The sequence below is a fragment of the Trachemys scripta genome, chromosome 3 (genome assembly GCF_013100865.1).
Source record: "Trachemys scripta elegans isolate TJP31775 chromosome 3, CAS_Tse_1.0, whole genome shotgun sequence".
In the NCBI taxonomy this organism is placed as follows: domain Eukaryota; kingdom Metazoa; phylum Chordata; order Testudines; family Emydidae; genus Trachemys; species Trachemys scripta.
In genome coordinates this window covers 138338905-138355765 of record NC_048300.1, presented here as the reverse complement: position 1 = coordinate 138355765, position 16861 = coordinate 138338905, and the positions used below count along the sequence as shown (strand labels likewise).

Here is a 16861-nt window from a genome sequence, read left to right as displayed (position 1 = left end):
CAACAGAATGCCTTTGAGCAAATGGTTTGGAGATTCTGAGTATAGGGCCCAATCAGAGTGGATGGATTATAGAGTGCAGACTAGATAGACTTACATATTCACAATCCAGTTATTGTGCTGTGAAGAACTACACTATGATTATCTAAATATCTTCACTCTGATTGGCAGAATATTAGAATAGCATATTATTACTGACATGCATCCGACAAAGTGGGCATTCACCCACGAAAGCTTATGCTCCAATACATCTGTTAGTCTTGAAGGTGCCACAGGACTCTCAGTTGCTCTTTACAACTGACACACCCAATAGCTTATACCAATGAATCCTTCATTCCCATTGTAGACTCCCCTGTCAGGGGGTTCTGAATGACTCTTACATCCAAATTATTCCACTGTCATGTATTCACACTACAGCCCCAATCCTGCAGCTGGGTCCTCTAGAACAGATGCCTGCAGTTGCACACAGCTCCACTGACTTTTCTGGGCTGAGCTCAGGCACTGGAGTCTGTGCTAGCAGATCCAGTTGCAGAATCAGAGTCTAAGCCTATGAGCTAAATACATACATAATTTTTAAAGAGAGAGCCACACTGTGCATAGGCAGTAAAAAAAATAATTCTATATCAATTAACTTTTTGTACTTTAACTTTTTCTTTATCAACACTGCTACTAAATGATAATGATCCCCGACGCAGGGATCATACCAAAAACTATCACTGGGACACTAAATTTTAGCTAAAGGGATCTTCTAAAAATACAGAGGCAATCAAAATAACACTAAAGCCAAAAATGAAGAAATTAAAGCCCTTAGACTTCTCGGGCAGATTACATAAGCATCCCGTAACAGTCACAGAAGGCATGCATAGCCCTGATAGCAGAAAGGAAGTGGGGAAAGAGTAGAGGTAAATGACAAGTATCCTCCAGATAATGGCAATCCGAATCTAATGAAGGCACCAGAAAGGAACAAAAATTAAACAGACAATGTGCAAGGTGGAAATTAGCAGAGTGAAGTGAACTTTGAAGAGCAAATAGTCAAAGACATAAAAACAAATAACAAGAAATTAAAGTATAGCTGAAGCAGTGCTCAAAACCATGTAGTAAAAGATGTAAAAGCCAGTTTTATGAAATCAGCATTATAAAAAGAGGTAGGGTGAGATCTTCATCCCATTCTCGTTCCTTTACACTGTTTAAAAGGGCCAGAGTATCCTAAAAGGGCTCGAAGTTCAGTATCTGGCTGGGTGAGGATTCCTCCTAGCACAAGCATAGCAGAAGAAACTGTAAGGCTGCTTCTTGCAAGCTCTGGCATAAGTGGTGTACCAGTGGTGAGAGGTGTAACAACCTGCCTGAAATTGGGAAGAAGCAGCACAGGTTGCAAGAAGGAAGAGTTTGGAGGAGGCGGCACTAGGAAGCCAATCTGTGCACATGGTCAGAATGCTAGACACAGCTGCAGCATTTCTGTAAATATTATTCGTAATACAGAGCCAGTTTAGTTTTAGAAACATGGAGTCCTCGCATGTTATTACCCAGTATGTGGCACATGAAACATGGTGGGAATGGCCAGTCTACTATAAAAGCATTCTGAGGCCAGAGGCAAATGTGAGCTGTCAATAAAAAAAACCCATGAAACAAGAGACATTATAATTTGCAGCTTATAGTAGTTGACGTACAGGAGTACCACCTGTACACTGGCTGGGCAGCAGGACAGTGCAAACCGTGGATTTGATCACAGTACAACACCAGAATATCCTCACCATGAAAGAGGAAGGAGAACAATCACCCTGTCCAGCATTCTAACAGAGTATAAGGACATATTTCAAGGAGATGGACACCAAGGGCAAGCTGAAGTTAGAAATAGACTTGCCAATGCAGCCCATGAGACTACCAAAATGTAGAATTGCATTAGCCTTGGTGGAGCCATTGAAGAAGAAACTGGCAAGTCTACAAAAAGCCACTGTTGTACCTGTTGAAACTAGTGCAGCATGGGTCAGCAGCCTAGTAATGGTGAGAGAACCTTTGGGTAAATGGAGGGTCTGCATTGATCCAAAACCACTTAACAGAGCATTGAAAGGAAGTCAGTGCCCATCACCAGCCATGGAAGATGTACTCCCCAATTTAACTAGTGCAAAAGTGTTCCCTGTTTGATGTCAAGAATAGGCTCTGGCATATTGAGCCACATGAGCCTCCTGAAAACCTTTGCCACACCTTTTGGCACGTATCACTGGCTACAAATGCCTACGGGCATCAGCCCAGCCCCAGAGTTGTTCCAGTGTAAATCGAACCAGACACAGAGGGACTCCCAGGTGTTAAGGCAGTAGCTGATGACATTCGGCATGGTCAAGGAAGAGCCAATCCAAGACCATTATACCAAGCTGCAACAACTCCTATTCAGGTGCCAGGAGCAGGAAATTAGGCAGAATGTAGACAAGCTGAAGCTGAGGAGAACTGGGGTCTGCTACATCAGACATATGTTGATTTCCGTGGCATCCGGCCAGCCCCTGGAGAAGTGAGAGACATTAAGAAAATACCCAGATTGTTGGGATGATGCCAAATTGGTGTGGCCATACTGAATAAATGGTGAGAGCATAACTTAATATGACTTAAATATGGCTGAACAGCTGCAGAGGATCCTGGGAGCAGGTTCCCTTTAAGCAGAAGCAGATTTGATAAAGAACTGGCAATGTGTGCATGTACAATCGATATTGAACCTATTGATTGGCAAATATGGGCCCATGCAAAAGTAAATATCACATGTATAAAGTTCCAGCATGGATCACAAGTCGACCTGGTTGTAGTGACCTTACAGCAAGGACACCATGCAGAGAGCCAGAGTGAATGATTAATCAGTAAGTAAATGTGGGGTGATCTTCGTTTGGTACCACTCCACAAGCCCCTTCTAAAATACTAATCAGGTTAAAAAAAAGGAACCACATGCCCACTGGGCATGCTTTTAAAACATGTAACTCCTTTGAGGAAAAAGAGTATAAGAATCAAAGTAAATTACTATGGTTGGGATTCCTTAATTAATGATTGAAAAAGCAACGCTGCTAGACAGAGTAGCCAAAACTCTACTCTGTGAGCTTGAGTAGGACTGTGAACCAGAGGGGTCTCAAGGCAACCAAGGCCTTGCCTCGAGGAAATCCGAGACAGACCAGAAGGCTGAGAAGAACAGACCAGGAGGAAAGAAGCCGTCTATAAAATTGGTAACCACCTTCTCTGTTTGCCAAGCAGAAACTGTGTGAGACTAGTGCAGGGCCTGTTTGTGTATGTTTGTAAAAGAGAGACTCCTTAAGAGAAATGTATAGCTCTTAATGTCTATCATAGAAGTTATGTGCTTAATATAACCCTTTACCGCTTGTATAATTCCTTCTCAATGAACTGCTATGTATTGAAGATAATTACTGTGGACCTTTTTCACTGTGTCACGGAGTCCCCGGGCATTGCTCTGGAACTGCTCCCCACAAAGCCAGTCAGGACTTTGGGGAGCCTCCTCTCCCTTGGAGCAGACTGTCTTCAGGGCAAGAAGCTCACACGGCTTCACCTTCCTGGGTCTCTCCTTGGAGCATTCAGCATATGCCTCTCCGTGCGCTTCCCACAGCGAGTCCACCCAGGCAGGGTCCTGGGGAAGCCAGAGGGTCCAGCATGCACCCCCACTTCGCAGTCAGACGTGACTCTTAGCCAGCCAGTAAAACAGAGGTTTATTAGATGACAGGAACACAATCTAAACCAGAGTTTGTAGGTACAGAGAACAGGACCCCTCAGCTGGGTCTATTCTGGGGCCCAGCGAGGCAGACAACCCCATCTGCCCTCAGTTCCCGTCCCCAGCCAGCTCCAAACTGAAACCCCCCCTCCAGCCCCTCCTTTCTGGCCTTTGTCTCTTTCCTGGGCCAATAAAAGGGTCACCTGATCTCTTTGTTCACCTTTAACTATTCCCTTGCAGGGGGAAGGGCCCCAGCCATTTGTTGCCAGGATACAGAGTGTTGGCCGTTTATGCACACTGGAGACTTAAGAAATGCATAGAGGAAACTGAGGCACCCACACAATATTCAGAGGAAACATTAAGAACAGTCCCACTTTGTCACACACTGGCATGACAGTAATCTGCTCAACCAGGAGCCAGTAAAAATCCATTTCAGGGGTAGTAGCGCCCCCTGTTGTCAAAGAATGTAATGGGAATCCACTAATTTACAGGGACAGCCAACTATCTTTCCAGATTCTGTGCACACATATCAGAAGCCTGTGAACCCTTGACCCAGTTCACACACAATGACAGAGCATGGGACGGGTCAGAGACCCAAGAACAGGCATTTGGAAGAGTACTGAAATCCTAAGCAAGGCACTAGCCCTAAGTACTATAGTCCTGTGGAGCAGCTAGAGCTACCGTGTGAGGCCTCAGAGGGAAGCCTAGGAGCAGCACTGATGGGCTGCTGGCTTTGCATAGCATTTGCTTGTGGAGCCCTAACAGACACAAAACTGGGATATGCTCAGATAGCAAAGAAGCTAATGGCTTCTCTGGAATGGGATGATTCTATCAGTTCCCTTTTGGGCACAAGGTGGACATGCAGTCTAATCATAAGCCATTAGAAAGCAGCATAAAGAAGCCACTGCTGAGTGCACCCAAGTGACTACAACACATGTTATTGAGACTCCAGCGTTATGAGGTGAGGATAAGATACTGTCCAGAAAAGTCCCAATGGGAGAAAGATACATTGAGCAGAGCATACTGTGACAGACCCAGACCAGTGGGGTACAGGAGTCTGATAGAGGGCAAATATACTGGTCACTGGATGAGTAGTTTTCTGTTCCCTGAGTGACCAGAGCAGGGGCTGCACTAGAGAAATCAGGAACCTGCTCGAACCAGTTAAGGTAGGCAGACTAATTAGGACACCTGGAATCAATTAAGAAGAAGCTGCTAGAATCAATTAAGGCAGGCTAATCAGGGCACCTGGGTTTTAAAAAGGAGCTCACTTCACTTTGTGGTGTGAGTGTGAGGAGCTGGGAGCAAGAGGAGCAAGGAGCTGAGAGTGAGAGTGTGTGCCGCTGGAGGACTGAGGAGCACAAGCGTTATCAGACACCAGGAGGAAGGTCCTGTGGTGAGAATAAGGAAGGTGTTTGGAGGAGGCCATGGGGAAGTAGCCCAGGGAGTTGTAGCTGTCATGCAGCTGTTACAGGAGGCACTATAGACAGCTGCAGTCCACAGGGCCCTGGGCTGGAACCCGGAGTAGAGGGCGGGCCCGGGGTTCCCCCCAAACCTCCCAATTGACCTGGACTGTGGGTTCTTCCAGAGGGGAAGGTCTCTGGGCTGTTCCCCAACCCACATGGTGAATCTCTGAGGCAAGAAAATCCGCCAATAAGCGCAGGACCCACCAAGATAGAGGAGGAACTTTGTCACACTGGTGTCAGAGATGGGATCTTGGGGTGCACAGCGCGGCGGAAGAAGGAGGGTGATTAAAAAACAACAAGAACAACCAAACAAAAAAGGGAGAGGGTTTATTTTTTCCACCACAATGGATGACGTAGTGCGGGCACTGATACAAGCTATGGCGGCCCAGCAGAAGGCTACCCGTGTCCAGGCAGCTGCCAAACAGGAGGCAGTGCGGCTGCAGCAAGAGACTAATCGCCTGCTGATGGACCAGGCTGCTCAAGACCGAGCTATGTTGCGGGAACTGGTAAACCAGGTAAAGTCCCTTACAGAGCTGAATCGCTGCCATGATGGGACATGGCTCATACGGGCCAGCCATTGGCTGCAGAAAATGACACGGGAGGATGATGTAGAGGCATACACCTTCTGGCCTTTGAGAGGACAGCCCTACGGGAGGCCTGGCTTGAAATCAGTGGTCTGGCATCCTTGTCCCATTCCTGTGTGGGGAGGCCCAGAAGGCCTACCATGATCTGCCTGACGAGGCTGCGGCAGACTACCCCCAGCTGAAAGCAGAGATCCTGGCCAGATCTGGGGTAACGACAGCAGAGCGGGCCCAGCAGTATCACGGGTTGGAGGTACCAGGAAGACAAAACCCCGCGGTCCCAATTATATGACCTCATCCATCTCACACGAAAGTGGTTGCAAACAGAGTCCTGGCGTCCGGAAGAGATACTAGCGGTTCTGGTCATCGACCGATACATGAGGGGACTACCACCAGACCTTATTGCCTGGGTAAGCCAGAATGAACCCTCCACCTATGACAAGGTTGTCACCCTGGTAGAGAGGCGAAGGACAGCGAGGGACTGACCTGACCAATTAAGGAAGAGGCACCCCAGGTTAAACTAGCAGCACCAAGCCTAAAGTTCGGGTGACTGGGCCACAAGGAGGGCCCAAGTGGAAAAAGAGAGAGGCTGAAGGCCCATCAGAGGCCACAAAGAGTCGGAGCACTGAGGGAGAAGAGGATTGTGATGTTAGACTGCCCAAACCAAGAGACCGGGGAACGCCTAGGGCTCCATACAGATGTTATGCCTGCAGGGAGTGGGGACACATAGCTGCACAGTGTCCCAATGCTGAGGAGCCTATGCAGTGTAACCTGGGGAACTGGGCAGATCCATGCTCCCTAATCCACCTTGTAGGGGTCTCACTAACCCCACATATGTATACCAGACCAGTGAAACTAAATGGGGTAGGGACCACGGCACTGGTTGATTCGGGAAGTGCTATCACGCTTATCTCAGGGAAGCTTGCGAAGCGTAGTCAGCTGCTGCAGGCTAAACGTACGGGGATAACATGTGTCCATGGGACAGTTAGTTACTACTCCACCATCCCAGTAAAAATCGAGATCCAAGGAAACACTACTGAGGTAGCAGCAGGTGTAGTCCCTAAACTCCCATTCCCGGTGCTCATAGGGAGGGACTTCCCAGGGTTTGGAAACTTACTCCCAGTAGGGGGATTGGAGAAACATGGGGACCCTAGAATAGATGAGGCATCCACAGCAGACTGTCAACCCCCAATCTTCTCTGAAATATCCCCAGATTTGTTCTCCACTCCCAGACATGGTAGAAAGACCAAAAGGGAAAAAAGGGCAGCTAAGGCCTTGGGAACCCGAATACTGACCCAAAGCCAGAGGGTCGCTCTTGTAGGAAGGCGGACCCGCACAGCTGAAAAGGAGGCCACGCAGGAGGGAGAAGCACCTGAGTCTGACCCCCACCCTAATGCTTCTGAACCAGTAGAGGCAACAGAGACTGGGCCCCTAGATCTTGGGCAGATTAGCCCCGGGAGAGGAAATTTTGGACGGGAACAGGCAGAAGACCCAAGGTATGACAACATTAGGAAGGAAGTGACTGAAATAGATGGGGTCCCCGTGGAAGGAAAAACCCAGGGACCAGGACCCTACTTCATAATGAAGAAGGATCTCTTATACAGGGTTGCACCAGTACAGGGCAGAAGGTACAGCAGATCCTAGTACCTCAAAAACACCAGAATGCTATATTAAGTCTTGCTCATAGTCATCTTTTTGGGGGGCATTTAGGGGTAGAGAAGACCCTGGCACGAGTCCTACGACGGTTCTTCTGGCCCGGAGTACATGGAAGAAGTGCGGCGGTACTGTGCCTCCTGCCCGGAGTGTCAGCTGCACAGTCCCCGTCCCCACTTGAGGGCACCTTTAGTACCCCTTCCATCATAGAGGTCCCCTTCAAGCAAATAGCCATCGACCTAGTGGGACCCCTGGAGAAGACAGCTCGGGGCCACCAATATGTACTTGTTGTTTTGGACTATGCTACTCGCTACCCAGAAGCCATCTCCCTGCGGAACACGGCCTCTAAAACTATAGCCAAAGCGCTGGTGGCGATCTTTGCCCGAATGGGGCTACCGAAGGAGATATTAACCGACCAAGGAACCCCATTTATGTCAAAGCTAATGAAGGACCTCTGTATGCTGCTCCATATACATACCCTGAGAACTTCGGTCTACCATCCACAGACTGATGGCTTGGTAGAAAGGTTTAACCAAACTCTCAAGGCTTTGATAAGGAAGGTGGTAAGTCGGGACGGGAAGGATTGGGACACCCTACTACCCTACCTTATGTTCGCTATCCAGGAGGTACCACAGGCCTCAACTGGGTTTTCCCCCTTCGAGTTATTATACGGGCGTCACCCCCATGGCATACTAGATATCGCCAAAGAGATCTGGGAAGAGAAACCCAATAAGGGGAGAAATATAATAGAGCATGTAATGCAGATGCGAGACCGGATAGCCCGGGTTATCCCTATTGTACGGGAACATTTGGAGAAGGCACAGGAGGCCCAGCGAACCCATTACAATCACCAGGCAAAAGTGCGACAGTTCCAACCAGGGGATCAGGTTATGGTGTTGGTACCCACGGCAGAAAGCAAGCTTCTGACCAAATGGCAGGGGCCCTATGAGGTGGTTGAACCCATGGGGGAATAACCTACAAGGTGCGGCACCCAGGACGCAGAAAACAAGAACAGATTTATCACGTTAACCTTCTGAAACCCTGGCATGCACAAGAGGCATGCACAAGGGTCCAAAAAGACCTAACCCAGGAAAACAAGCCTTCCAAACAGCTGAGAGTGTCTCCCGATTTAACACCAGACCAGAAGAATGAAGTGTCTGAGATGATCTTCCAGAACCAAGATGTGTTCTCGACAAAACCGGGTCAAACAACCGAGACACATCACCACATCGTCACGAACCCTGAGGCAAGAGTAACAATGAGGCCCTATTGGGTGCCAGCGGCAAAAAGGGAGGAAATAAAAGCAGAAGTAAAAAAAATGCTGGAGTTGGGGATCATCGAAGAATCCCACAGTTGGTGGTCCAGCCCAATCGTGCTTGTGCCCAAACCTGAGAGCACCACAAGATTTTGCAACGACTTCAGGTGACTAAACGAAGTATCCCAGTTCGACGCATACCCCATACCTCGCATAGATGACCTAGTGCACCATCTGGGTAATGCCCGGTACTTGACCACCCTAGACTTGACAAAGGGGTACTGGCAGATTCCCCTTGCAGAAGACGCAAAGGAAAAGACTGCGTTCTCTACACCAGAGGGTCTTTTTCAATATACTGTCCTCCCTTTTGAATTACATGGGGCCCCAGCTACCTTCCAGCGCCTCATGGACAAGCTATTACGCCCACATAACAGTTATGCTGCTGCCTACTTGGATGATGTGGTCATTCATACTCCAGACTGGGAAACCCACCTGGAAAAGGTGGAGGCAGTCCTCAATGCCTTCAGGCGAGCTGGCCTTACAGCAAACCCTGCCAAGTGCGCTGTAGGGTTTACGGACGCCAAATATCTTGGCTACATTGTGGGAAAAGGTCTGGTAAAATCCCAAGTGAACAAGTTAGAGGCCATCCAAAATTGGCCCCGACCAAGTCGCAAGAAACAAGTCCAGGCGTTCCTAGGTGTGGTGGGGTATTACCAACGATTTATCCCCCACTTTGCCACAAGGACAAGCCCCCTGACAGACCTAGTGAAAGCCCGTGGACCTGATCTGGTGAGATGGTCTGACGCAGCAGAGGAAGCATTCACAGACCTACGGACTGCCCTCTGCAGTAACCCCGTACTGATAGCCCCTGATTTCACCAAGGGGTTTATCCTGCAGACGGATGCATCGGAAGTAGGGTTGGGGGCCGTTCTATCACAGATGGTCAGGGAGGAGGAACACCCAATTCTATACCTCAGTCGGAAACTCCTTCCAAGGGAACAAAAATATGCAGTGGTGGAGCGAGAATGCCTCGCTGTAAAATGGGCCATGGAAACATTGCGCTACTACCTGCTCGGGCGCAGATTTGTCCTCGTGACCGACCATGCCCCTCTTCAATGGATGCAGCGGAACAAGGAGAAGAACACAAGGGTGACCAGATGGTTCTTATCCCTCCAACCTTTCCAGTTCTGTGTGCAACACAGAACAGGGAGCCGTCATGGCAACGCCGTTGGCTTGTCACGTGTGCATTGTCTGGTGTCCCAAGCTGCCCAACCCCTTGGCATTGAGCAGGGGGGAGGGATATGTGACAGACCCAGACCAGTGGGGTACAGGAGTCTGGTAGAGGGCAAATATACTGGTCACTGGATGAGTAGTTTTCTGTTCCCTGAGTGACCAGAGAAAGGGCTGCACTAGAGTTATCAGGAACCTGCTAGAACCAGTTAAGGCAGGCAGACTAATTAGGACACCTGGAATCAATTAAGAAGAAGCTGCTAGAATCAATTAAGGCAGGCTAATCAGGGCACCTGGGTTTTAAAAAGGAGCTCACTTCACTTTGTGGTGTGAGTGTGAGGAGCTGGGAGCAAGAGGAGCAAGGAGCTGAGAGTGAGAGGGTATGCTGCTGGAGGACTGAGGAGCACAAGCGTTATCAGACATCAGGAGGAAGGTCCTGTGGTGAGAATAGGGAAGGTGTTTGGAGGAGGCAATGGGGAAGTAGCCCAGGGAGTTGTAGCTGTCATGCAGCTGTTACAGGAGGCACTATAGACAGCTGCAGTCCACAGGGCCCTGGGCTGGAACCCGGAGTAGAGGGCGGGCCCGGGTTCCCCCCAAACCTCCCAATTGACCTGGACTGTGGGTTCTTCCAGAGGGGAAGGTCTCTGGGCTGTTCCCCAACCCACATAGTGAATCTTTGAGGCAAGAAAATCTGCCAATAAGCGCAGGACCCACCAAGATAGAGGAGGAACTTTGTCACAATACTTTCAAGAGTACAATACAGACGGCTTTGTGGAATAGGAGATAAATAGACTATCAACATGCTACCATACTTTCACACCTCTGGTGGCAGACTCCAGGCAATCCAACAAAGCACAAGACAGGATGGGATGCTACCAAAAGTAAAACAATTTATTCTCCAGGATTGGCCAGATTGCAAGAAACAAGGTGAGGGACAAGCTGTGTACACAAGATGGGGTTTTGCTTACAGGGGACCAAGCAGTAATCCCAGCAGATTTAAGAGCTGATATTATGAGATGGTTACACATGTCACACCTGGGTATAGAAACATGCCTGAGATGAGCCACTAAGTATATCTGCTGGTCAGGCATAAGTGCCCAGTTGAGATCTTTGCAGTGCACAGTGTGCAAAGGTGTGCTCAGAGTACAGTGATCGACAACAAGGAGATACTACAGCAGTGACAGCAACAGCCCTATATACCTTCGCACAGTGTGTATCATTGGCTCTGAGCAGAGACCCAGCAGCCTCTGCCTCCCCTCCCATCCATGCCCAAGACAGCAGTCGGCAGCCCTGTGGCAGGGGAGCCGCCGCCTGCATAGGGGGTAACAGGCTGCAGCGCCTGCATTCCAGCCCAATCGGGCAGCCCCTGCTGGAGTCCTGGCACTGCAGGCTGGGAAGGGAGGCCCAGATGAGGCAGCAATGGAGAGTGGGGGTTGCACCCAGATGCTGGGGCTTTCCATTGGGAGCGGGGGTGCCAGGAGCCCAAAGGGCTGCATGGTACCTCTCTCTGGGCTGCTCCCTGGCACCGGGCATGGTGTGTCCCACCGCTTCCTTTTCTAGGGCTGACTGCCTAGTGTGTGCTCTCTGGAATGGAATGATTCTATCATTCATTGGTCCAAAACCCCTTAACACAGGGATAGGCAAACTACATCCTGCGGGCCATGTTTTAATCCGGCCCTTGAGTTCCGGCCAGGGAGCGGAGTCTGGGGCTTGACCTGCTCCACACATGCCATGGCTCCACACAGCTCCCAGAAGCAGTGGCATGTCCTCCCCCCCAGCTCCTACATGTAGGGGCAGCCAGATGACTTGGCACGCTGCCCCCGCCCCAAGGAATCGCAATCAATGGGAGCTGCAGGGGCGGCGCCCGCGGATGGGGCAGCGTGCAGAGCTGCCTGGCCATGCCTCCATGTAGGAGTTGGAGGAGGGCCATGCCACTGCTTCTGGGAGCTGCTTGAGGTAAGTGCCACCCGTAGCCTGCACCCCTGACCTCCTCCCATGCCCCAACTCCCTGCTCAAGCCCTGATCCCCCTCCCGCCCTCTGAACCCCTCAGTCCCAGCCCAGAGCACCCTCCTGCACCCCAAACCCCTCATCCCCCAGCCCCACCCCAGAACCTGCACCCCCAGCCGGAGCCCTCACCCCTCCCGCACCTCAACCCCAATTTTGTGAGCATTCATGGCCCACCATACAATTTCTGGAGGATGCTCTGGAAGGAACTGTAATCAAGAAGCTGAAGGCTCATTTTGCAAAGTATAGCATACCTGAGACAGGGTGATCAGACAATGGGCAACAGTACTGAATGCAGCAGGACTCGAACAATTCAGTGCCAAATGGGAGTGTGAGCACAAGACACCTTCCCCTGGGTCCCACAAAGAAACAGAAAGGCAGAGTCATCAGTAAAGACAGCCAAGAGATTGATGGCAAAGGCAAAACTGACAGGAAGGAATCCTTACTTGGCAATGTTGGAGCATTTCAATACACCCTCCCAGGTACTATATAGCATAGGGACTGATGGACTATAGAACTAAGACTCTGCTTTTCTTGAGGAGTTCTCTTGTTGCAGCCTAGTGAAGGAACAACAGACAGTACACAGAAGCAGTTAAAAGAATGCCAAACTAGGCAGTCAGCTGGCTACACCGAAGGAGCCAAGGACCTGAGACCACTATGCACAAGTGAATGGGTCTGGGTTCAACCAGCAAGTAGCGACACAAAACAATTGCAAAAGGCAACAGTCCAAGCTGCAGTGGGACACAGGTCATGTGTGGTATCATTTTGGCAGCCGGTTTCAAGCGGAGTGCCCCAAGGGTCGGTCCTGGGGCCGGTTTTGTTTAATATCTTTATTAATGATCTGGAGGATGGTGTGGACTGCACTCTCAGCAAGTTTGCAGATGACACTAAACTAGGAGGTGTGGTAGATACACTAGAGGGTAGGGATCGGATACAGAGGGACCTAGACAAATTAGAGGATTGGGCCAAAAAAAACCTGATGAGGTTCAACAAGGACAAGTGCAGAGTCCTGTACTTAGGACGGAAGAATCCCATGCACTGCTACAGACTAGGGACCGAATGGCTAGGTAGCAGTTCTGCAGAAAAAGACCTAAGGGTCACAGTGGATGAGAAGCTGGATATGAGTCAACAGTGTGCTCTTGTTGCCAAGAAGGCTAACGGCATTTTGGGCTCTATAAGTAGGGGCATTGCCAGCAGATCGAGGAACGTGATCGTTCCCCTTTATTTGACATTGGTGAAGCCTCATCTGGAATACTGTGTCCAGTTTTGGGCCCCACACTAGAAGAAGGATGTGGAAATATTGGAAAGAGTCCAGCGGAGGGCAACAAAAATGATTAGGGGTCTGGAGCACATGACTTATGAGGAGAGGCTGAGGGAACTGGGATTGTTTAGTCTCCAGAAGAGAAGAATGAGGGGGGATTTGATAGCAGCCTTCAACTACCTGAAGGGGAGTTCCAAGGAGGATGGAGCTCAGCTGTTCTCAGTGGTGGCAGATGACAGAACAAGGAGCAATGGTCTCAAGTTGCAGTGGGGGAGGTCCAGGTTGGATATTAGGAAACACTATTTCACTAGGAGGGTGGTGAAGCACTGGAATGCGTTACCTAGGGAGGTGATGGAGTCTCCTTCCTTGGAGGTTTTTAAGGCCCGGCTTGACAAAGCCCTGGCTGGGATGATTTAGTTGGGAATTGGTCCTGCTTTGAGCAGGGGGTTGGACTAGATGACCTCTTGAGGTCCCTTCCAACCCTGATATTCTATGATCTACAGGCTCAGGATAGCAGTGGAGATGAAACTGAAGACAACTGCAGATAGCCTTCACACCCAGAAAGACAGGACTAAGGCAGGAGCAGGAGGACATAGCACAACTCCCAACCTTTAGCTGACCTCACGTAGGATAGTCATCAGAAAAGTGGTTTATGAGTAAGGATAAGATTTTGTCATGGTTATTTTTAGTAAAAGTCACAGACAGGTCACAGGCAATGAACAAAAATTCATGGAAGCCATGACCTGTCTGTGACTTTTGCTGCTGCAGCTCCATGGTTTCCCCTGCCACCGTGGTGGCTGGGAGCTGCAGGGTTCTCTCACAAACTCACACACACACACACACACACACTCCCCAAGAGGCTGTCCCGGGTTGCTGGAACCCTGAGGAGGGCTCCCTGAGGAGGCTGTCGCTTGTCGCTGAAAACCTGCAGGGGGACCCTGAGGAGGCTGTCGCCTGTCGCTGGAACCCTGCCAGGGCCCCACTAGCTGCCAGCTCCAGTCCTGCAGCCCCAGGGGCTGAAGCAGTTTCTGTGACTTCTGTGACCTCCATGACATAAACGTAGCCTCTTATTTATGAGCAATATAGGAGACAAACTGGACACCATCCAACAGAATGAAAGCAGCAACAGGATGGAAGCAAGTCCCGTACCAACAGCAATAACACAATCAAGAAATGGGAGACTGGTTGGCGATCAGCACATTTGAAGGCGTATGAAGGCTAATAGGCCACAACAAGCAAGTGGTAAAGGCCAGGTGCCTATGGTGGGCTATGTACTAGTAATCTTTGGCAAATCAGCAACACTGGTACAAAAGACACACAATAACAACAATTGTTAAAAGGAAAGATTTCACAACCAGCATGGGTTGCAGAAGACACTAGGGAGCCAGTCTGCATATACATGACTTAAATCATAGAATATCAGGGTTGGAAGGGACCTCATCTAGTCCAACCCCCTTGTTCAAAGCAGGACAAATCCCCAGACAGTTTTTTTTTTTAAACCCAGTTCCCTAAATGGCCCACTCAAGGATTGAGCTCACAACTGTGGGTTTAGCAGGCCCATGCTTAAACCACTGGGCTATCCCTCCCCTCACCATGCTAACTACAGTTGCAGCATCCCTTTGAATTGACTATTAAGGGAATTATTTTGTTTTAGAAACATGGTGGACTCCTCTCAGGTTATTACCCAGCATGCAGTACATGAAACAGGAGGGTGTGTTGGGAGTGGGGACTGTGCTCTGCTCCTTAATCTGAAGTGGTCTCTCTATGTATGCTTCTGCTTAGTGTCCTCAGTCTCACACTATTTGTCTAATTGCAGTTTCTTCAGCTTCATCCACCTCCACTATTGGATACCACAGAAGAATGCCCCGTAATACGCTTGTATCAGCATACAGCCACCTGGCCAGAGGCTCACACCAGTATCTTGGTGCAGCTTTCAGTCAAGGAGAGTAAAACCCAGGACTTGAACTCCTCACAGAAGAACACTGAACTGTATGATGGTTGTCTCAGCAATTTCTGGATGATCATGGGATCAAGCAGACCAGACTGCAGCCCAGGAAGAAGATAAAGGGGCTCAAGGTGAAGTATTGGAAAACCAAGGATAAGAATAAGAAATTCAATACTGCCCTGACAACCTGTCTGTTTAGTGATTAAATGGACCATTTTCTGAACAGTGGTGTAAGCATGGAGCCCTGTTTCTGCATGGACTCATTTATGGAGCTCAAACGGATGTATGCTCAGAACCTGGATGTCTGCGAAGACACACAAACACAAACACATACACACCCTCAGAGAGGCGGGTGGACCGCAGCTTCAGAAAGATGTGCAGCCTCAAATCACAGGCTTTCTTTCCTGATCTGGACCATGAAGAGCAGAGGGGAGTGGAAGGTCTCCTCGCAGAAGAACAAGGGGATGACACAGCCCCCCAGTCAGGTAATGTGGGTGCAGCCATCTTTATTATGAAGGATATTACAAAATATTTGGGTGGGGTTTACTCTATAATCCTAGCTGCTGCTTCAGTTTGGGGCAATTGCTGTGTCATTATGTTCCTCCAACCCACACTGGCACCCCTTTCCTTCCCTTTGCCCTCTCCCCATCTATGCTGCTTAAAATGGCAGACAAGCAGAGAAGGAAAAAACTGCAAACTGTCAATTTACAATGACTGAATTCAGTAGCACTGTAGGCTGCCAGTTATTATGCCCAGCCCCTTTCCCAAAACTAAATTTTTACGTTCCAATTCTCCCAAAAATTAGCTCACCATTTCTTTTCCTGATAACATATCAGAGTTCACTTGCAAGAGCTGAATAAAGTTCTGGGACCAAGTTCTCTTCTCATTTGTATCAGTACAACCCTAAAAGGCAGAAGCCTCAGAACTGACCCAGCATTTTAGGTTAATCGTCACCTATGAGAACTTTGAGTAAAAAGCGAATTTCTAGAAAAATATATCAACTTTTCCTCGTTCATAGCTAGCAATGGGGAAAAAATTACCTTATTTCAATGTGTTCAGTGCGGTCAGAGTCGATGTAGAATCTGAAGGATGGTTTTAGTTTCTGTGTGGTGTCCCTGAAGCTTATATGTACCTTTCTGTCACTGTGGTAAGAAAAATTTTACCTTTCTTTTATACCATTAAAGTTAGATTGCACTCTTCCGCCTACATATAAGCCATAGGATCAACTGTGCATTCTGCCTAATGACTGAACATTACTTGATGTAATTACCATTACATCATTTTGATCTTATCTCAAACCCACTCTCACAGATCACATTTTTTCATTATACAATGCAAGAAAGGTCAGCTTGTGGGCCCAACACTCAGTTCTGTTCACCATGTGATTTTTCTCGGGGACTCTTATATCTAGCCTCTTGCAGCTTGCTGCAGTTTTTAGTAAATACAATTCTTTCTAGAAAACAGAAGATTAGCTGAGATTTCCTACAGCTTTTTAAACTGTGCAGGGAATTACTTTTTAAAGGGCATAAATTATTTCCACATTTGTGATCTTATTTTACTAGAGAATAGTAAAAGAAAAAACAAGAAGGCCTGTACAAATGTTAAAAAGAATAATCTGTGTCTGAATTAAATGCCAGGGCATATGGAATTGTTGCCTGATTTTTTTTTAGGAGATTTCGGAGGAGTGATTAGTACTTTTCCAAAAGGGACAGTAGTTGGAGAACAGAGAAAGTTAGAACGGAGTCAGTATCATGCACAGGAGACAGGAAAGAAA

The 16861-nt window shown here is 48.7% G+C and overlaps 1 protein-coding gene across 1 annotated transcript in view; it reads right to left on the bottom strand.

Annotated features, from left to right (window-relative positions):
- Positions 1-16197, bottom strand: part of CGA (glycoprotein hormones, alpha polypeptide) — a 22213-nt gene extending 6016 nt beyond the window's left edge. The window contains exon 1 of the mRNA XM_034767016.1: positions 16128-16197. The gene's annotated coding sequence lies outside the window, so the exon portion shown is untranslated. The remainder of the gene's footprint in view (positions 1-16127) is intronic.
- Positions 16198-16861: the final 664 nt, after the last annotated feature.